Source organism: Halichoerus grypus, chromosome 15 (assembly GCF_964656455.1).
Source record: "Halichoerus grypus chromosome 15, mHalGry1.hap1.1, whole genome shotgun sequence".
Taxonomy (NCBI): Eukaryota; Metazoa; Chordata; class Mammalia; order Carnivora; family Phocidae; genus Halichoerus; species Halichoerus grypus.
Genome location: NC_135726.1, coordinates 2,002,441 through 2,023,954, shown reverse-complemented (window position 1 = coordinate 2,023,954; position 21,514 = coordinate 2,002,441). Strand labels below are relative to the sequence as shown.

The window sequence follows — 21,514 nt, the reverse complement described above, 5'->3', positions numbered from 1 at the left end:
TCCTTCAGGGCAGACCTGCTTTCCTGGGTGTCTTTGGCCTTTGGCTATGTGCGGCATTTCCACAGCAGAGAATTGTCTGGGCTCTTATTTAAGATGGACATTTCCTAAGCCTGACCCCAGGTGTGGAGTCAGACTCCCAGGGGCTGGGGTCTTGGACTCTGCTTTATGCTAGCTCTCGGGTGACCCCAGTGCACACCGACATTTGAAAACTGCTTTGGGCAGTGGAGGTTTTGCTTTCAGGCATCTGGCCTCCTTCTCTGGACCAAGAGCAACCACGAAAATAATCACTTACGTCCATATCACAGGCCTGCCAGTGGACAAGGATCCTCCCTGTTATATAGCCGGGGAAGCTGAGGCTTAAAGAGGTCACACCCTCAGTGGCTCATGGGTTCTCGTTAAGTCCTGAGCCTTATTTCTTCTGTATGTTTGTTCATTTTTCACATTTTTGCCTTTCTCACACCACAGTTATATCTCTGAAAGCCAACAATTAATTCACTGCTGCTTTTGGGTTTTGTCTTTTTTTTAAGATTTTATTTATTTATTTGACAGAGAGAGACACAGCGAGAGAGGGAACACAAGCAGGGGGAGTGGGAGAGGGAGAAGCAGGCTTCCTGCAGAGCAGGGAGCCCGATGCGGGGCTCGATCCCAGGACCCTGGGATCATGATCTGAGCCGAAGGCAGACGCTTAACGACTGAGCCACCCAAGCGCCCCTCACTGCTGCTTTTGGTTTTGTGTGTTTTGCTTATCTTTCTACTATGGAAATTCTCAAGCATACCCAAAAGTCATTTGACTGGTATGGTGATTCCCTGTGTCCCTGTCACCCAGCTTCCACGGTAATGGCTCATCTATTGCCTCCACCCTGGCAGATGCACATTTTTCTAATGGATTATTTTAAAGCAAATAAATTAGGGGTTTTATGCATATATAAGTAGTAATATACATATATATTAGTGTTGTTTTGCCTGATTATGGGGTAATACATACTCCTCGTACAGAGATTGTATCTTACTGAAACACGACATAAAAGTCACACATAATCTCGCTTCTCAGTCGTAACAACATTAACATTTTAAAACACATCCTCCTAGACATTGTTGTTTTCACACATATTTATAGGCACACCTATTTTTACATAAGTGGTATCCTCCACAAAAATAGGGCTCTTCTCCACATTTTGCGATCTCTTTTTTCCATTTAACAACATATCACAGATGTCCTCCCATGTCACAGACTCTCTTGTAACTCCTGGTTTTCAAGGGCAGCCTAGAATCCTGTTTGGATATGCCACAATATTTTCTACTAATCCCCTATTGCTGGGCATTCAGGTTGTTTCTGTGCCTTGCGATTGAGTTTCGGAAGGCATTCTGCTTACCCTGGACCTTGCACCAGGCTGAAACCCGATCTACCTCCTCGAGATCCCCTGGGTGTTTCTGAGAAGCACAAGCAGGTCTAACGTGGAGGAACTGGACTGCTTCCCAGTGCCATCCCAGTCAAGGCTGCACCCCCTGGTGTGACGGCTCAAGACACAGGACACACCAGACTCAAATCTGGGTGAAAAATACATTCCAAAGGCAGATAACATATGTCTGGGTGACAAGGTGTAACTCTAAAAGATGGGAGGATTCTTTTTAAGCAAACACACCAGCGCTCACCCAACCCAGTAACACTCCCTCCTTCAAGGTGCTCACCCCGGAAGGCAGTGCTCCTGTTGTGATAAAACTGTGATTGCTTGAAAATATATCCATGAACTCATCTTTCATGCAGCTGTCTCCACAGTCTGTATAAGTAATTTTTGGAGACACTGTAGGCTGGGAAGTCTTTGTGCTTTGAGGTGGATTGATATCTGGAAACAGCCTGTGCTTATGAAATAAACTGCAAACAGCAGAGTCTGCTATGTCTGGTTTGAGCAGAAACAGGTTTATTAAATTACAACAGGGGATTCAGAGTTTTCGGTAGGGTTGGAGAACCAGATGTGGATGCCATTTTTGTATCTTTTTTTTTTTTTAAATGAGTTGCCTGTTCATGCTTTTTGCCCATTTTTCTATCAGGTTTTGCGTCCTTGTTTCCGTCTATTTTTATTTATTTATTTTATTTAAAGATAGATTTATTTATTTTTAGAGAGATGGAGGGGGGGCATGAGCGGAGAGAGGGGCAGAGGGAGAGACTCTTTCAAGCTGAGCAAGGAGCCCAACGTGGGGCTCTATCCCACAACACATGTGCGGAAACCAAGAGTTGGATGCTTAACACACTGAGCCATCCAGGCACCCCTCCATCAATTTTTGAAAGTTCTTTATATATTAGAGTTAATAGCCCTTTATCTGTGATTTATGTTGAAAATATTCTGTCCCAGCTTGTCAGTTGCCTTTGACTTCATTTATGGTGTTTTTATCTTGAAAGAGTTTATTTTTATGATCACTTATTACATCTGGATTTTTAGTTGTGGTTAGAAAAACCACTCCCTACAACCAAGTTATAAAGAAATTTATAGGTTTACAGGTTTTCTTATATTATGTATATGGTTTCATTTTTTTCATTTTTAGATCCCTGACCCATTTGGGGTTTATTATTTATTTATTTTAGAGAGAGTGCATGTGTGTGCACGCACAAGCAGGAGGGGAGGGGCAGAGGGAGAGGGAGAATCTTAAGCAGGCTACATGCTCAGCACAGAGCCCAGTGCAGGGCTTGACCTCATGACCCTGAAACCATGACCTGAGCTGAAATCAAGAGTGGGATGCTTAACAGACTGAGCCACCCAGGCACCCCTGGAGTTTATTCTTATGTGTAATATGAGGTATTTGCTTTTGAAACCCAGTGTTATATTTAATTACACCAGGGGTTGCAAATTAAAATGCTTTAAAGAGGCCGGCAAAAAGTAAGTGACTGAAGATGGATGGAATAATAAAATAGGGTGAGGGTTGTAGCCAGTCAGGATTACATTAAAAAAACACGCACACAGGCGCACCTGGGTGGCTCAGTCGTTAAGCGTCTGCCTTTGGCTCAGGTCATGGTCACAGGGTCCTGGGATTGAGCCCCACATCGGGCTCCCTGCTTGGCAGGTGGGAAGCCTGCTTCTCCCTCTCCCACTCCCCCTGCTTGTGTTCCTTCTCTCGCTGTGTCTCTCTCTGTCAAATAAATAAATAAAATCTTAAAAAAAAACAAAAACAAAAAAACACGCGCACACTGGGGCACCTGGGTGGCTCAGTAGGTTAAGCGTCTGCCTTCAGCTCAGGTCCTAATCTCAGCGTCCTGGGGTCGAGCCCCACATTGGGCTCCCTGCTCAGCAGGGAGTCTGCTTCTCCCTCTCCCTCTTCCTGCCGCTCCCCCTGCTTGTGCTTGCTCTCTAATAAAGAAACAAAATATTAATAAATAAATACATAAATAAATAACACACACACACAGTGGGTGTATTAGTTTCCTAGGGCTGCCATAGATAAATTATCACAAACTTCGTGGCTTAAAACCACAGAAATGTATCCTCTCACAGCCCCGGAAACTGGATATTTAGATGGGGTGTCAGCGATGTTAGAAGGGTCAGGAGGACAGGAGATGTCATTGCTGCTTGTAAAACAGACAAGGCCACGTGGGAAGGAAGCAAAGGGTGGTCCTGACCAACAGCCAGCAAAGACATGGGTCCTCAGACCTACAGCCTCCAGGAAGTGGATTGCCAGAACCTGCTTGAGCTTGTAAGCAGATTCTCCCACTGGCAAGAACCCAGCCACCAACACCTTGATTTCTGCCCAGGAGACCCTGAGCAGAGATCCTAGATGAGTCTGTTCCAATTTCTGGCATGTGCAGCTGCCAGATGATACATGGGTGCTGTTTCAGGCCTCTCGAGTTTGTGGGTTCTGCAGTCGCACAAATTAACATACCTCTGCTCCTGGCGAAGGTCTGGGGGTGGGGACGCTGAGAATGATGAGGGGGAATGAAGGTGTGAGATCGGACAACCCCATATTCTGCCTCCCCCAGCCCCTGCGTGCATTCAGCCACTCACCCATGAGACCTTCTGGCCCCTGCAAAGACATAGAGGCACCACATGAACTCAGCTTGGGGTGTCCTCGGTGGCTTCAGAGGCTGATGGAAATCAGAGACACATCCCCTCTTGTGCTTGAGCAGTTACTGAAGACGAGGGAGCCGAGTGGGTCTAACCACATTTTGTCCTGATGTTTTATAGGTTTTTAGGACCAGGAGGATTCATGCTAAAGTCCTTAAACATAATAAATTCCCTTTTCAGGGTAACAGCCCAGAAAATTGCATCCTGCCCCCCCCCCCGCCCCCCGCAAAAGAAGCAAACAGCAAAGTTTTTTGCTTTAGGTGCACCTAGCCTGGGGGCAAGTCACTTCCCAGCTCCCAGGAGCTCCTGCCCCATTGACTCAGAGGTGGTAGGCGTGAACCATTAGGCTTGTGGCAGGTGCTCAATAAGCGCTAGCAGTTAGGGTTAGGATTCTCAGGTGTAATGCTTCTTGCACCTCACCCCACCCCCATGTTGAGAAGCTGCATGCCCCAGGGCTGGTCCTCCAAGAGCAATTTCCTCATCCATTCACAAAGGGGAGGACTGGAGAAGGGGCTCACGCAGCTCTGGCCGCATAGGCATGTCACCTGGGGACAGGTAACTAGCACTGGGCCAGGGAGGAGCTGAGCCCTCCCTGGAAAGGTAACCCCAGGAGCCCTGAGCATTGAGGGGCCACGTGGACGGCAAGTGCCAGGTTTCAGGTGGGAGGTAAGGGCCCTATCGAGAAGGGCAGTTCGTTCAGGGGTTTGAAAACCATTTTGTCTCTGACAGGCTTTAGGACTCATGTGTCCAAGAAAACCCTCAGGCAGGAGGAGGAGAGATGAGCCCCTGCAGCAGAGGACTCTGGAGGGCCTCTGGTGGAAAGGGGGGTATGAGGAAGGAGAAGGGGGGATCCAAAACCCCCTACTCAGGCAAGGCTGACCCGAGGCCATGGGGGCAGGGGTGGGGGGTGGGGTCTGATCTTGGAAGAAGACGTCTTTGTGCCTCTGAAGGGAACAGGTGTGGTCCTTTACATTCCCTCCCAAAGACAGAAGGCTGACACGGTCTCTCTTAGGGGTTGTGTCCCCCAAAAAGGATGTCTTGGAGTCCTAACCTCCAGTATCTGTGAATGTGACTTTATTTGGAAATACTGTCTTTGCAGATGTAATCAGGTTGAAATGAGGTCATGAGGGTAGGTCCTAATCCAAGAACTGGTATCCTTCTAGAAGAGGAGACACACAGGGGAGAGGTCATGTGAGGACAGAGGCAGAGACAGAGGGACTTGAGGAGCCCCTGGGAGCTGGAAGAGGCAGGAAGGAGCTCCCATAGAGCCTCCAGAGGGAGAGAGGCCCTGTTCCACCTTGACTCTGGGCTTGTGGCCTCCACGGCTGAGAGAGAACAGATTTCTGCTGTTTTAAGCAAACCCCCACCCCACTCCCTATACGTGGTGTTTTGTAATGACAGCCCCAGGGCACGCATCTGGTCTCCAAGACAAGGGTGGGGACAGCCACTCGGTAGGTGTTCAACATGGCTGGTGAACGACCAGAAAGCCATTCCCGGTTGTTCTCTCTCACCGTCTCTGGCTACGAAGGTTGGAAAACAAAACTTCTACATGCCCAGCTTCCCTTGTATCCAGGAGTAACCTTGTGATCCAGTTCTGGCCAATAAGACTCAAGTAAAAGCGTGACAAGGGGTTTTTGGGAAACTGCTTTTCTACCAGAAGGGGAACTGCGTCAGGCAAAGCTCTTCACCCTGCCCACCAGAGCTCTCTTGAACGCAGTGCAGCCACGCGTTGGAGGGCCACGGCTACCATCTTGTCACCTTGTGATGATGAACAGGAGAGACACTCAGCCCAGACCTTGTGCCTGGCACCACCCAGCTGCTCCACCAAGCTCCTTTTTGAAAAATAAACCCACCTTTGCTCAAGTTAGTTGAGCTCTCTGCTACGTGCTGCTGAATGCATTCCTAGCCAATACCGTGGTTTGCCCACAGAAGCCTTCCCGAGCCCATCTCCCCTCTGGTGGACCAGAGAGGTTAAGGGCAGGAGCTGCAGAAGTCAGAGGGAGCGGATTCTAATCCTGGCTCTCACCCCCAGCTTGCATTTCGCCTCCTCTCCCGTGTCCCGCCTTCCTCTGCAAAATGGAGGTAGAAGTATCTACTTCAAAAGGTGGCTGGGGAATGAGATGAGATACTGCTTAGCAGGTACTCAAGAAATGGTGGCTGGCAGCATCTCTAGGAGCATCTTCTTCCTGTGTTCTGTTGAGGGTAGGGGTCCCATAACAGGCTTGGTGCTGTAAACAGTGCAAACAGGGCCAGGGTGAGAAGTCTTCCATGTCACCTGGCCTCTGAACGAGTTCTTTTTTTTTTTTAATTTTTTATTGTTATGTTAATCACCATACAGTACATCATTAGTTTTTGATGTAGTGTTCCATGATTCATTGTTTGTGCATAACACCCAGTGCTCCATGCAGAACGTGCCCTTTTTAATACCCATCACCAGGCTAACCCATCCCCCCACCCCCCCTCCCCTCTAGAACCCTCCGTTTGTTTCTCAGAGTCCATAGTCTCTCATGTGAACGAGTTCTTGATGCCGAATGAGTCCCCCTGATCTTAGTGTGTGTGTGTGTGTGTGTGTGTTGGCCCAAGCCATTTCCGTGTCACAGGACAAAAATAACAGGATGTTATCATACTTGCCGTCATTTATCCAGTGGGTTCGGTGCACAGAGCACAGAGTCTCAAGTCACTTTTAAAGAACAGATGGCTAGCAAGTGACAGTGCTAGGCCTCAAGGCTGGGAGGTCACTGTGTCTCCTGCCAAGCCCGGCCAAGCTAAAGGTTTTGGCACCAAAAGCAGGAAAGGCAGAAATGCCAGGGGACAAAGCACTTTCATGCCTCATTTAACCCTGTGACATGCCTTGGAAATCAATAGATCATTATCCTCACCTGGCAAGGGAGGCGATCAGGCCTTGAGGAAGGAGAGCGGGCGTTGGCAGAGCGGGGCCTGCACAAAGGTTTCCTGGTCCCCAGTCCCGCTGCCCTGTCCCCTCCAGAATGGCACAGATGGAGGCCGAATAATGAGGAAGGTCATCATGGAGTGTCTCTTCCACATGGCTCAGGTGACCCCGGTGTCACGGAGCTCACAGCCCTTCTGGGGACTTGCCAGAGGCTCGGTGCTCTGCATCGTGTCCCTCGGCTCTCTTTTCACAGATAAAGAGGCTATGTTCCCTCTGCACACAGCCGGCTAGGACAGATCCCATGTCCTGGCCACTGTGTGACCCTAATCACGTGAGAGGTTTCCTGACCGAGTGGAGGCCTTGCCCTCACGTGTTAACCACAGCGGCCCGGATACATATGTGTGTTTGCATGCTTGCATAGGTCATGTGTGTTTGACGTCAGCTTCAGATTTTGTTTGAAGAGTTGTTCTATAGCTAACGTTTTTTTAAACCACTGGCCCACATGCCATACATGTGATTCTTTTCATGCATTGGCTCCTTGGCGCTGAGACTCACTCTCTTCCACGCAGGGACAGCGTGCCACAAAAACATCAGTACGGAACCATCAGAACCGTCCCTGGCTGTGAAACGCGGGAAGGCCATGCCAGCGCATCCCGAGGGAAGGTCAGTCTTGTCGACACACATCTGTTAGAGCCTTAACTAAATTCTGTGCTCCCCGAGAACAGGGACTAGGTCTGATACGTGTTTGTCACTTTGGGTTTCCAGCTCTAGATGGACGCCTTGTATACAGTAGGCACTTATTCAATGTTTGCGGATGGTCGTTCTGACTTGCCAAATAAGCTTTTGCAGTGCTTCTTCCAAAGCTCTCCCTTTTCTTCTGTAAAGATTGTGGTACCATGCTAATTTCTCTAATTAGTACAGTATCTTGTCTATCAGAGATGATTTGTTATGTGTAATTATGTTTCTACCCTCGTGCTTGCAGAGTGGAATTTTTTTCCAAAATATTGTTAACATTTCCTTATAACATAGTGTGAATCCCAGGATGGGAAAGACTTGATCTGGAAGAGAATTTGGTGGTCATGTGAGGTTAACTTCTTAATTAGCAGATGAGAAAAGAGGCAAAGGGGCCATTGGGGATCACCCAGCCAATCTACTTATCAACCGACCTTTGGGAGCTGATTGCTAATGTAGAAAATGGTTGGTATGATTCACAACATCTTCATATTTTTGATCACCAATGTTTGGCCACATTTTTCTGTATTAAATGTATGATAACATTTGACGGTAATACATCCTATTCACTATCCATCCATGCTTCTGACATTAGCATGTGACATTATCCATGTAATCTGCTAACTAGCAGCTCAAAAAGCCAAAAAGTCCTGAGACAGGAAGGCTCTAGAGTTGGTTAATGCCCTGGCTCACAGACACCGTTGAGGACCCAGCCTCCTTCTGTTCATACATTGTGCCATCCTCTGGGTGTCAGCCTTGACATCAGGCTGGTTCTCCTCATGCTTACAAGTGGCTGTAGCTGTTCCAGGCATCACATGCAGTTTCCAACAGAAGGAGAAAGATTATCTTTCTTTGTGTATCAATTTTAAGGGAAAAAAAAAAATCTTTCACTGAAGCCCCTCCGCTCATTGGCTAGGTTGTGTCACATATCTGTGTTGAAAGTAACAACAGACAAGAGGACTAGAGCCATTGTGATGGCCCTTGATCCATCAGGATATGCCTTCTGCCTGTCCTGAAGTCCTGGATATGCAGAGTGTGGAAGCCAGAACAAAATAAGGGTTCTATTTGCAGAGGAGGACAGTGAGGCTCAGGAGGTCAGCTGTGGTCTACCGTCGTGCCAGATTCCTAACTTGGATCTGTCTGACCCCAGCTGTGTCTCCACGGGGCTGCACGGCCGTGCAGCATGAGGTGTGGGTGGAGCGGGGCTCATATCATGACTGGGCTGTTGTCACCCTTTGTCATCATCGTGGGGGCCACCATACTCCATTAGAGCCAGCTTTTGATCATGTCTGTGCTCGTAATCAGTTATTTCACAGCTGGGCAGATACGGCTAGCCCAGATGACCCCCTGGGCACCTTCTAGCACTGTCTGAGGCCAAGTCTGCCCGGTTCATCTCCTCACCAGCGGGGATGGACTCTGCGGCCTCTCGGGACACTTTCTGCCTTCCCATCCACCGCGGGGCTGGTTCTCCTGGAGTGAGGGAAGGGACTTGTTGGCTCCATGTCCCCCGTGAGCTCCTCTGGGAGGTTTGAGGGGCTGTCTCTGCTGAGGCAGGAGCACCCCTGGATTGTCTCACCGTCGCTGGCCCATTGCCACAGATAACAGGTGCCGCACCTCCCTGGGCATGCGTGCCGCACTGCCCGTGCCCCGCCTCTGCCCTGCGGTGACCATACCGGCACCCCCTTCATCGTGTCTGGGTTCATTCACAGTGGGCTGTGTTGGAAATGAGAGCGAGCTGGAAGAGCCCAGAGCCTGGGGAACCTGGGTCCGTGGCTGCGTGGCCCTGGGCATGCCACTCAGTCTCTCTGCACCTCACTTTTCCTATCTGCGTAATGGGCTGCTGTGTGGCTCAGGGACCGTGAGTACAGCAGCTTGAGAGTGGCTGGCCCCCGTGAGCAGTGACACTTTCTCACAGCGATTGGGGTGTGGCCGCGGCGGGTTCAGATGGAGCAGACCGATCTCCTAGGGGTCACTTGACATCTTGGTGTTCTTCGAAAGCAGAGCTTAAATTTTCCCATGGGGTCTGGCTTCCAGGTCTGTGGGCTTGCTTGCTCTGTGCGGGGAAACTGGGAGAGCAGCCCCAAAGGTTTGTTTCTCGGGGGGTGCCTTGGCTTCCTGTGGCGGCTGTAACAAATGCCCATAAACTCCGGAGCTTAAGACAGCACACATACCTATTTCCCCGTTCTGGAGGTCCGAAGTCTGACACGAGTCTTACAAGTTTAGAAATGGGGGTGAGACTGGAGTTCCCGATAGCCAGAAATGTTGGAGGGGGGACCAGGTCCGGCTCTCCCACCATGCACAGAGTCCTGGTCCTACGAGCACAGGGCCGCTACAGGGAAAACACAGTTCTGGGTCCTTCTCCCCTCCAAGGCTGCGGTAGCAGGTGGAGACGAACATCCTTACCCCCGCCCCTTTCTCCTGACCACCGTGCTGGCCCAGGGACACAGGGTGGAGGTGAATGTGTTTGGACAGTTGACGGAGATTCTTATCAAAGGCCTTCGAGGAGAGCTTGACCTCCCTGAATTTATCTGCCATGTTTTGCATGAAAAGCCTGAGCGCAATTTTTTTTAAAGCAGAGAGTATATGGCTTCCACAGCGTCCCCAAAGGAGTCTGAGACCCGAGGGACATTACAAAGAGTTGGGAGAGCATCGTTCGGAGCTCAGGCTGCTTTCTGGCCGTGGCGCTGTCCTTCACCTCTCGGAGCCTCAGCTTCCCTCGCCTGGACAATGGGACCATCCTGCCCCACTCGGGTTGTTGCCATGGGTACACAGCCCGGTGCCTCAGGGAGCTCCGTGGTTGGCGGCCATGCCCAGTACCAGCGACACTGGAATTTGCTGACTCTATCCTTCTCTCTAGGGCTGCAGTGGCTGCCCGGGGTTCCTGGCCACCAGTTTCCCCAGCAGCCTTTTTGTTTGTTTGGAGCGGTTTCTTGGGGTCTCCTAGAGAAAAGATTCTCAGCTGAGTGCCAGCAAATGAGTATGCTCCCCACCCCCCTGCTTGGAGGGCTCCCAGCTGCTCCCTTGGCTGCCCAGCTGAGAAGAAATGATGTCAGGCATGTTTCTCTCTTGGGGAAGCTGGAGACTCCTTTCAGCAGGACAAGAAGACGCCGTGAAAAAGGGGTGCAGGGGGTTTGCCAAAGCATCTTCGTGTGGTGCTGTGGGAATATCCGTCTCCTATGTCCACCTGCAAGAGGGGCTGGGTGGGCTGGGCTAGTGGTCTGGGTCTTGGTTTTCTCAGCCTAATCACGCTCATTTTATGCCACAAAACACTTCAGTGGCTCAGGACCGAAGGGGCTGGGGGACCCCAGCCCCAGCTCCCAGCCTTTCGGTAGCCGCGTGAGGGGCCCTCTCTGGGCTCCACATCAAGGCCTCCCTTCCTGGCCAGAAGGGAGGTGGCACTGTCCTTAGATGCCCTGTGGCATGAAGATGCAGGGCCCGCAGTGAGGCTCCTGTCCGCACGTAATGGTTAGGAGCTTCTGCTCTGGAATCGTGCTGACTGGAGCTTGAAACCGGGTTCCACCATGTCGGAAAAATTACTCAGTCTGTCTGAGTCTCAGTTTTCCAACCTGCAGAATGCCAACAGCAAGGATTCCTGCTGCCACAGGGGGTCGTGAGGCCTGAAAGGGTCCCCGTTGCAGGGCGTTCTGCACAGGTGAGCGCGGACGCATGGGGAGTGGGCAGAAGCAGGAACCACTGGGATTTTAGTCACCTGACTGTGAAATCAGAAAATCGTCAAGGAAGAGAACCCACAGTGCCCGTAGCCCCGGTGCCTGGAGACGCACGCTGCTATAGCTTCTGTTACGTGTCCCTCGGGCCTGTTTGTAGGCTCGCGTGTCTCAGACTCGAATCACTGTTGAATGAGCACAGCGTACTTCTGTAGGTGCGTGCTAGTTTTTCTTAAGACCGGGCATGATGTTGCTTAACCCACTTCTTTTAAACTTAAAAATGTATCGAGAACATTTTCTCCAAATCATTCCATTTCACCAGATTGCATATTTTCCCACACTTTGATGTTTCTGAAATAGGGACGTGTTTTAGAATCATTGTCAAAAGAAACGTACCAGCTGCTGCTTCTTCTCTCTCTCTCCCCTGAAGGGGGTCACGGGATGGGCGATCGGGGTGACAAATGACAATGGGGCGTTCTGAAGAGGCTTCTGGAAGACCACAGGGTACTCTTTGGTGCCTTCGCGATAATTACCTTGATTGACCCCTATTTTTGGATGTTTTAGCTCCTTCTGATTTTTCGCTATTATCAACAAAGCTGAGAGAAAAAAAAAAAAAAACATGGCAGAAACTGCAATCAGGTGGGTCACTGACCCCACGGGAGAGGCTGGATGGAGAGGCCAAGGTCACAGCCAGCCCGTGGTGACCTTCTGGGAGGAAGGTAGGAAGTGAGTAGCTCCCAGTGTCTGTTCCTCGGGTCAGCCTCTCCTTCACGGCCGGGGCACAGAGCGGCCCTGGGTGGGAGGAGTGATGCCCCACGCAGCAGCCCCATTGAAGCACGGTGCTGGCTTTAGGCTAGGGAGCTTACCACATGGGCTTTCCCTTCCCCACGCGGAACAGAAGGCACGGAGAGAGGCCCCTTGTGAGCGCCAGGCACAGCTCGCTCAGAGTCCACGTGCTCCAAGTCAAGGGAGGAGACGCTTTCTCCTTTTCTGGAGTTCCGTCTCATGCCTACGTTTCGGGTAGGATGCTATTTTTAAGAGCCTGGCACTGTGGGTTTGTACACCCCAAGGGAGGAGGGGGACTCAACGCAGGGCAGGGCTGGGCAGGCAGCAGGCAGGGGAGCAGGCGGGGGGCTGCATTTGTTCTGCTCTAACAATGAGAGTGCGGGCTGGCAGGCTGGCGGGCTGTCACACCCACGGCCGACATTAATCACATCCTGCCTTGCCTTCCCCAGCAGCTCTGACACATGAGGCCACATCCCACTTCTGGAAAGTGCCCCACTCAGACTGTAAGGGTGCTTCTTGGCCACACTTCCTGTGTTGGGTCCTCCCCCCTCCTCCCCGACATGTGTCCCTTCTGCCTGGCTCTGGAGACTGGGGGGGGCTCTGGCCACCACCAGGAGCAGATAAAGCACCTTGCGGGCTTTGAGGCAAGGATGCCAGTCCCCTTTGGGACATTAGCAGTTGTGTGGGGCGGGGCACGATGCCCAACTGGGTCACTCTGTCACCCAGGATTTTGGGGTTGACTCTTGCTAGCCATGTTGGATTCAGGGGTGGGGGTTACTGGGTGGAGACGGGCGAGTTTACGGAACAGAAAGGAAAGATGGATACCCGATTACAGGTCAGACAGGAGCAGCACAGCGCCCAGGATCTGGGAGTAAGATCAACAGGAGGCCTGGGGTGGAGGAGGTCAGTGTGCTGCAGATATCGGTTTGCTCCATTTTATACATGAGCAACTGAGAGGCAGAGAGGAAGGGACTTGCCCAGGGCCAGATGGCTGACCAGAGGCACAGCCAGCCCTGGACCTCAGTCCATTGACGGCAGTGGGACCACCCAGGTCTCTGAAGTCCGGGGCCCCCGCCAGAGTCCACCCTGCAAAGCTTGAGGTCCTCCAGCAGGAGAACCTGTCCCAGGGCTCCTTCCCCTCACAGATCCTGAACCCTCGGGCCACGCATTGCTTATTTCGGATTGGCAGGCAGCCTGCGCCCCAGGAAGAGGAAGGGGGGCTCAGGCAGGACCGGGGTGTGACTCATTTCTGTCTACCCAGCCAAGTGCCAAACAGAGAGGCTGGCAAGCAGGAGCCGGTCGACAGTCACCAACCAGCAACCGAAACCCTGCTCAGAGTGGCCAGGCCTTGATTTACACATAGGTCACAGAAGAATGGCCTTGGCAGGATGCCAGTCCTTGCCTCTCTGACCATCCTGTCTGACCAAGCCCCCTCATCAGCATCTGCTCCCGTGACGAGCCCCTCCCCTCCTTGCTCTGGCCACGTGACAGACTTGCTGGTCCTCCCTCCCCACGCAGAGGCAAGCATGTGGTCCACCTCGCCTAGAGTGCCCTGCGCCGGTTTCCTCCCAGCCCCACCAGCTTGGCATGAAAGAATTCAGGCAGTCAGAAACCCACATGTCTGGCTTCACAGCTTCCTGGTGTGGATCTTGGGCAAGTTGCATGGCTTCTCTCCGCCTCTGTTTCCTCCTTGGTAACATGAGACCTCCCTTGCAGGATTACTGTAAAGATTGGGAGTAAGGTGGGCAGACACCAATGCTTGGCACAGAGCAGATGCCAGCTACAGTGCTCTTACTCTCTGCCCAAGGCCTGGCATCTCCCTGCAGGACGAGCCTGGAGGAATGTTCCAGGCCCCAGGGTTGCTCTCTCTTGTGTTAACCATCACCTTGATCTGGGTCATTTGGATAGCACTTTCCAGATGCTACCCTGTATTGCACTCGTGGCAAAAGGGAACATTTTGGTTGCTTAAGCCTAAGCCAAGCAAAAAACTGACTGTCATCAATTCTTGCCCTCTAAAGGGAGTGGCAAATTCATACTGGGGATGCTGGCCTGGGGACTCTGGTGAGCCAAGAGCAGAGGAAAACATGTCATTTCAGAGCACAGGCAAGTGCTTCATGCTGCTAACTGCTGGAGTCCTGCCTTGGCCGAGCTTTTCCGTGCTTACGGTCTCTATGTTGCTTGGGACATTTTTGGCTGCAAATGATAGAAATTCCACCCAGATCTCTAAAGGAAAAATAATGTTTATTGGCTCACTATCTGGAAAAGACAATCTACAGGTGAGTCAAGCTTCAGGTACAACTGGATCCAGGGGGCTCGCCTTCTCTTTGCTCTGCTTTCCTCTGTGTTGGCCTCATTTTGTAGATAACCTCAACATTTGGCTAGGGGTGGTAGTACCTCTAGGGCTTCTGTGATATGTTGTTGTGTATTCCAAATTTGGCGACATCTACACACATCCCATCCCACACACTCTTCTAAAATGTGGCCTTAACATACTTCCATCAGGAGCTGGGGTTTATGGTCCCTCCTTTTGACCTTGAATGCCCTTTGAACTGCCTCAATCCACAGATAGTGGTGGAAGTTCCATGTAATTCCTGAGGCTAGGCCTTAAAAGGCCTGCAGCGTCTACCTGGCTTGCTCTCTTTGGGGACACTAGCTCTTGGAAACCAGCAACCATGCTGTCAGGAAGCCCAGGCTGGCCTTCACAAAGAGACCACATGGAGAGGACCTGAGGCCCCTGCTGACAGCAGCTACTGCCCCATATGAAAGGCTGGGCCTTCAGTAAATTCCAGACTCTAGCTTTCAAGACTTGCCGTCAAGACCCCAGACATTGTGGAGCAGCAGGGTCATCCACACTGTGCTTTGTCCTGACCCACAGGATCCATAAGCATAGTAAATGGTGGTCTTCCGTCACTAGGCTTGGGGTAATTTGTTACATAGCTGTAGCAACTGCAATAGATTTCATGATCACTGCAGCTCCAAATCTCAAGTGAGGAGCCAGATCTTCCCTCCCCCAACATCCAATATCAGTTCTTAGTAAAGATGCAGGCTGATTCAGCTTGGGCACGAGTCTCATCTAAAGCGGCTGCTGTGGCCAGAGGGATGAAGGGCCCTGGCCCTCAGGCTGGGTTGTGAGCCGCGCTCTGGCCTGGTGAGGACCACAGGGACTTGGCCACGGGTGGCTCAGGAAGGAAGAGTGGGATGCGGCTATTCGAGGAAGGCGTAAGCATTCTGGGGTGTAAAGGCAGCCCCACAGCTTCGTTATGAATTGCTCTGCCTACCAAGAAAACGTTGTATTTGTTAAGGTGTACGTGGTAGGGAGCTGGGCAAAGGAACCCAGTAAAATAAGAGTCATGCTGCCTTTCCAGCCATACCTGGGTAGGATTTGGAGAAAGCAGGAGAATGTCACAATATGCAAACTGATGCCTCAGTTACCCGTGTTTGTGTGAGGAACTGACTCTTTTCTCCCCAGGGCCTCCTCTGCGCTCAGCACTGCATTGGGTGTTTTATATACATTCTCATTCAGTGAACCCACAGCTCTTGGAGGGCAGGGACTGAGCCTCCTGGGCAGCATCCAGCACACAATGGTGTGTATTAGTTAGGATTACATCTCGGCTGCTCCAACAGAGGCCAAAATAACAGTGGCTTAACCAAGGAAGAGGTTTCTTTCTTTCTCTCATGATTGCCCAAGACTAAACAATTCAGGCTAACATGACAAGCCTAGCTGCTCTTTTATATCTTGTCTTGTTGCGCTGCCAACCCCAATATGTAATCCACCCTAAGACCTAAGGCGGCTGCTCCAGCTCCTGCCAGCACGTCTGCATTCCAGCCAGGGCAAAGAGGGAAACCAGAGGAGGGAAAGGGCGCCCCCTCCTCTTTGTAAGGACAAGGCCCAGGAGTTTTACTCTTTTCTTCTGCCTATATCCCATTGGCCAGAACCCAGTCACATGGCCCCAGCTAGCTGCAAAGGAGGCTGGGAAATGTAGTTCGTAGCCAGTGACCAAGTGCCCACTGAAACTCAAGGTTTGTAATGCTAAAGAAAAAGGGGGAGAATGGCCCTTGAGTGACAACCAGGAGACTCAGCCTAAGACTCTCAAAGCTGTAGAGTTGGCAGTATTCCCTGTGGGAAGTGCAGTGTGTACCCTAAGAGCTCAGGCCCCAGAGCCAAACTTCCAGTGGCTTTCATCGTGGCTCTACCCTTTAAGAGTGGTGTAAACTTGGGGCGCCTGGGTGGCTCAGTTGGTTAAACAACTGCCTTCGGCTCAGGTCATGATCCTGGAGTCCCAGGATCGAGTCCCGCATCGGGCTCTCTGCTCGGCAGGGAGTCTGCTTCTCCCTCTGACCCTCCTCCTCTCATGCTCTCTCTCTCTCAAATAAATAAATAAAATCTTTAAAAAAAAAAAAAAAAAAAGAACCATATCCTTCCATTTAAAAAAAAAAAAAAAAAGAGTGGTGTAAACTTGGCCTCGATTTTCGATTTTCGTATCCATAAAATAGGGGTGACAATAGCACCACATGTCATCGATTTGAAGATTCACGTGTTAACATCTCTAAAATTGGAATGTATTTACAAGTAAGGACGTGTTTCCCTGGAAGTTTCTTTGATTCTAAGTAGTATAGAACATAACGATGTATCTTACAACTCCTGGCGTCTAATATTTGATGAAATACAATTGTTTTGAGGATAAAATATGGAGTCAACTCATTCTATTTATGAATAGAATTATCAGTAGGTTATATAGAATGCAGTTGTCAGTATTCGTATTTTTCACGTGGCTAGTGCCAGGATTGTAGCAAAGACTCAGTAAATGCCGGCTGCTGCTGGTATCAAGCATGACCAGAGGGGAGAAGGATGTGGCTCAACCAGCCTGGGCTGACATATACCCAGGGCTCAGTGAGTCTATAACCTCCCCTACCTTTCAGCAAGGCAAGAGCCCAGCAGGTCCTTCCTCCATCCCACACACCACTCTGGTTCTCAAAATCAATTTTGCAGTTGTTAGCTGGGTGGAGCGGATGGGGGTCAGCCTACTTATTATCTTAGTCGGCTTGGGCTGCTTCAACAAAATACCACAAATTGGGGTGGGGGTTGGTGGTGCTTATAAACAACACATTTATTTACCATAGTTCTAGAGGCAGAGTGCAGCATGGGGGGGCTCTGGTGACCTCTGACTGTACCCTCCCATGATGGGGGACAGAGCTGGGACAGCAAGCCCCTCCCAACTCTCAGAAGGGCATGGGTCCCATTCCCGGGGCTCCATCCTTATGGCCTCATCTAACCCATAGCACGTCCCAAAGGCCCCACCTCGTCATGTCACATCAAGGGTAGGGTTTCAACATAAGAATTTGGCCGGGGGGCGGGGGACACAAACATTCAGTCCACAACACTTACCTTCTTGGTTTTCCATTGTAAGCCCTGGAAGAGTTTCCTATGACCGCCATACAAAGTACCACAAACTGGAGGGCTTCAAACAAGAGAAATGTATTCTTTCAGTTCTGGAGGCCAGAGTCTGAAGTCATGGTGTGGGCAGGGCCACGCTTCCTCTGGAGGCTGCAGGGGAGGGTCCTGCCTGCCGCTTCCACCTTCTGGGGGCTCCTGGCGTCCCGTGGCTTGTGACCGTGTCCCTCCACCGTCTGCCCCTGCCGCCACCTGGCCTCCCCTCCGTATCTCTCTGTGTCCTGCCCTCCCTTTACAAGAAGCGGGCCCACGTTAGGGCACACCCCAATCCCATACGACCTCCTCATAGCCTGACTATACACCTGCAAGCACCCTGTTTCCGAACAAGGTCACATTCTGAGGTTTCGGGCAGATGTGAATGTTGGGGGGGGCTGCTCTTCAACACGGAGTGCCCCTCCTCCTGGTCTGCTCCCTGCCCGGCTTTGGTGGGTTCTGCTCCTCACCTCCTCACTTTTGCTTTTTTCCGCTCCCTGGCGCATCTGCCAGTCCTGCGTGGCATCCCTACACCAGCCGTTCTGAACATTCTGTTCCACGCAGATGGGAAGGGCGGTGCCCAAACCCTTCTGCTGGCTGCCGTTAAAATATAATAAGCTAGAGAAGAGATGAGGGAAGATAAGCCTGGGAGCAGTAATTAATAGGAAGGAATGGCACACGGCGTGAACTCACTCAAGCACAGCAAAATTTGGAAAATGGGAACAAAAATTGGAACTTTCTGACTTCCTCGGAAATCATCTTCTATTTATTTTTATTTTATTTTTGTCTTGCAGTAAACATTCCAGTTAGGCACTGAACTTGTTAGAGCACAAAGAAATGGCATAAGAAAGAGTTTGAGTCTGGGGTATTGGCTTTTTTCTCTCTTGAGGTGAGAAGGAAGCACACAAGGGAAGTTGGTTGTGAGTGTGGGTTACCGATGAGCTGGTGATCTACACGGGGACAGAAGGAAGCCTCTCGAGAGTCCACAGGGTCAGTTAGTTGAGATCAGCTTCTGGATGCACGTGGGCCACTGAGGCGCAGCGACGGTTTTGAAATTGTTTAAAAGGCACTACACACTCGGTTTTATTAGAATTGTGGAAAAAGTGTTCTGAGGTCAGGTTTCATTATTTAGAAGCTGGAAGGGATCTGAAGAAATCAAACGGAGCTCAGTGGTCCCCAGACCTATTTCAGCCCTAACTAACACCTTAAAATTTTTTTTGAATGCTCTTTTTCTTATTCTGAAATGAAATTCATAGGACACACACCCATTGCAAAAAACAACCAACATGAGGCCCTAACTGTAACATAAAGGAGAGGTCATCTAAAATTAAACAGTATGGATTTCAAAGATAAATGTCTGGGGCTGACCCTACTAGACAACACAGTGGTCAGTCGCTTGCACCGGAGGGAGAAGCTCGGTGACACGGGTGTGTCCCACGGAGGCTCAAACACCATGAAGGCATTGCTCCGGCGATGTGATTTTCCAAAATGGTGACCGACTCTCGGCCAAGTCCAAATGGAAGCAACCACTTCCCCTTGACTGCGCGGTAGTTGCGGTCCTGGATGACCCAGCACACATTATAGCTCTGCAAAAAAGCAGACAAACAGAAAATGGAGCTAGGTTCTTGACCCATAAATTCCAAGATCTTTCATTTCCATGAAGGTCTGGTGGGACACTGGAAAGTGGAGGGGTTGGGGGGATTCTCCATTTTGGGGAATTGTCCCACTCATGGAAGCCCTGCAAATTTCCAGAATATTCCTTAGGGGGCAGCAGTGCCCCTGTTGAGGACCAGTGATGTGTGGGGTCCCTCATTTTTTAAGGTAAGCAAAATGAGGCTGCAGAGGGGATGGGGCTTACCTAGGTCACCCAGTGGTGTAGCCAAAGAACTGAGTGTCAGAGCAGGGACCCTGTCCTCTTAGCACAGGCTTCTTTCCCACAACAGAGGGCCCTTTCTTCCAGCACTCAGTCCTTCCTGCTGAGAGATGGGGGGCTGCTCCTAGGCTAGGTAGCCTTGTGAGCTGCAGAGTCAGCTGAACCAGCATCCTGAAGGAGGAAAGAGGAGTCCCCCAGCAACCCAGAGCTCACTTTACAACAGTGAAGCATTTGGAACACAAACTTTGGAGTCCAATGGACCAGGGTCCAAGTCCTGACTTGCTGTCAACTGCCCAGTTGCTTAATTTCACTCTGAGCCTCCGTTTTCTCACCTGTGGAATGGGGTTAATAATCCGACCCACCTGTAGGGGGGTTGAGGGACTTAGTGGGAAACATGCATGTAAAGTGCTTCCTTAGCCCAGGACCCCGGATTAAGGACTTCCTTAGCTGGGCGACTTGGCCAGTCCCGCTCAGTGATCACAAGAGGTCTGTAGAAGGCCTCAGCTGGGTGTGTGCTTGTGTGTGTGCGTGCGTGCGTGTGTGTGTGTGTGTGTAGAATCCCTTTTCAATTAATCCTGCACTTCGTTCGCTTTATAATCCAGTGGCTTTTGGGATATTCAGACAGTCGCACAAACATCATCACTGCCTACTTCCAGAATTTCATTACCCCCAAAAGAAGCCCCATATCCAGTAGCAGTCACTCTCCACTCCCCCTCCCTTCAGCCCCTGGAACCGCTGATCTACTTTCTGTCCCTGTAGATTTGTGTATTCTGGACATTTCCCGTACGTGGAGTCACACCATGCCTGGTCCATCATGACTGCATGTTTCAGTTCATCCCCATGTTCAGCATGTTTCCGGGGTTCATCCCCATTGCAGCCAGAGTCGTGACTTCATTACTCTTCATGGCTGAATGATACTCCACTGGGTATACCACACTATTGATCCATTTATTAGTTCCTGGATACTTGTTTTTTCCCCACATTTTGGGCTCTTATGAATAACACTCCACTTTGATGGCACTACCCCGGCACATCGTGGGGGCTGAACAAGAGCAAGCTGAGTCTGTTCCGCACGTGGGCCTTTGTCTGGGGGGGAAGGACATGGATGGGACAAGCCTGGGTTGGGATCCAGTTCCGTATAAGGCCCTGTGTGCCTTAGCGTCTCTGCATCTCCATCTCCTCATTGAGCAAATGAACGGTTAAGAGGAATCAAGACAGTGTTTTGTACCTGACTAGTCCATGGTAGGTGTTCAACACATGGTCTCATTCATGGGAGGGCAGCCCCTTTAATGCCTAATTATTGTTCTCTGGCTAGGGCAGGGCATCCGCCTTCAACCCAGCTCACATGTATAGGATCCAGTGGGTTTTAGTGAGGGGTGTTCTGGAGCGCTTGTATGCACTCTTGCCAACTCTGCAGTCAATGACTTTGATTGGTAGCTTGAAATCAACCAAAGTGGGAGTCTTTATATCCTGGAAATCCGCAAACCTTCAAACGAGCCCCCCCCCAACCCCACCAAGAGCCTGTTGTTAAACATTTACCCGCACACCATGGGTGCTAGTACTTTCTGTCAGGCTGGCCTGGGTGGCAGCAGGCCAGAGAGGTCAGGAAGGGGTCCGCTGAGACAGTCCATGGGTGAAGCCCGAGGGTGCTGGGGCAGACGCAGTTTCCTCCCCAGCGCCCCTCCCACTCCTGGCCGCAGGGCCTGCCCCCCACTGTAGAGGTGAAGACCTCCGTTGGAACCTGACCCTAGCCCATAGGGCCTGGTGTGGGGGCTGCTTTGGGGGAATGCTTTCCTCCCCCATAATAAGTCTTGCAAAGCTTGAGCTGCGCCTGTTCCTGGGTGTTTCCATGTCCACAAATGTGATGCCTATAGGGACAGCAGCTGTCGTGTTCCGTGTGCAGACGAATGTGCCGGGGATGAGGGAGCAGAAAGAAAGAGGCGGGGTCCTCAGTGGCACCCTAGTCCCCTGAACCAGCCCTGGAGCTGCCCGACTCTGAGCTGCTCACACTAAATCGTAAAAATTCTTTGCTGTTTAAGCCATTTTTAGCCCAACGGTCTGCTACCTGCAGCCCACATCATCCTGATTCAG

The 21,514-nt window shown here is 50.9% G+C and overlaps 1 long non-coding RNA gene across 11 annotated transcripts in view; it reads left to right on the top strand.

Annotated features, from left to right (window-relative positions):
- Positions 1 to 21,514, top strand: part of LOC118541327 (uncharacterized) — a 38,819-nt gene that overhangs the window by 5,259 nt on the left and 12,046 nt on the right. For all 11 annotated transcript variants that reach the window (XR_013444356.1, XR_013444359.1, XR_013444365.1 and 8 more), the window contains one exon: positions 7,512 to 7,605. This is a non-coding gene — a long non-coding RNA (uncharacterized LOC118541327). The remainder of the gene's footprint in view (positions 1 to 7,511; positions 7,606 to 21,514) is intronic.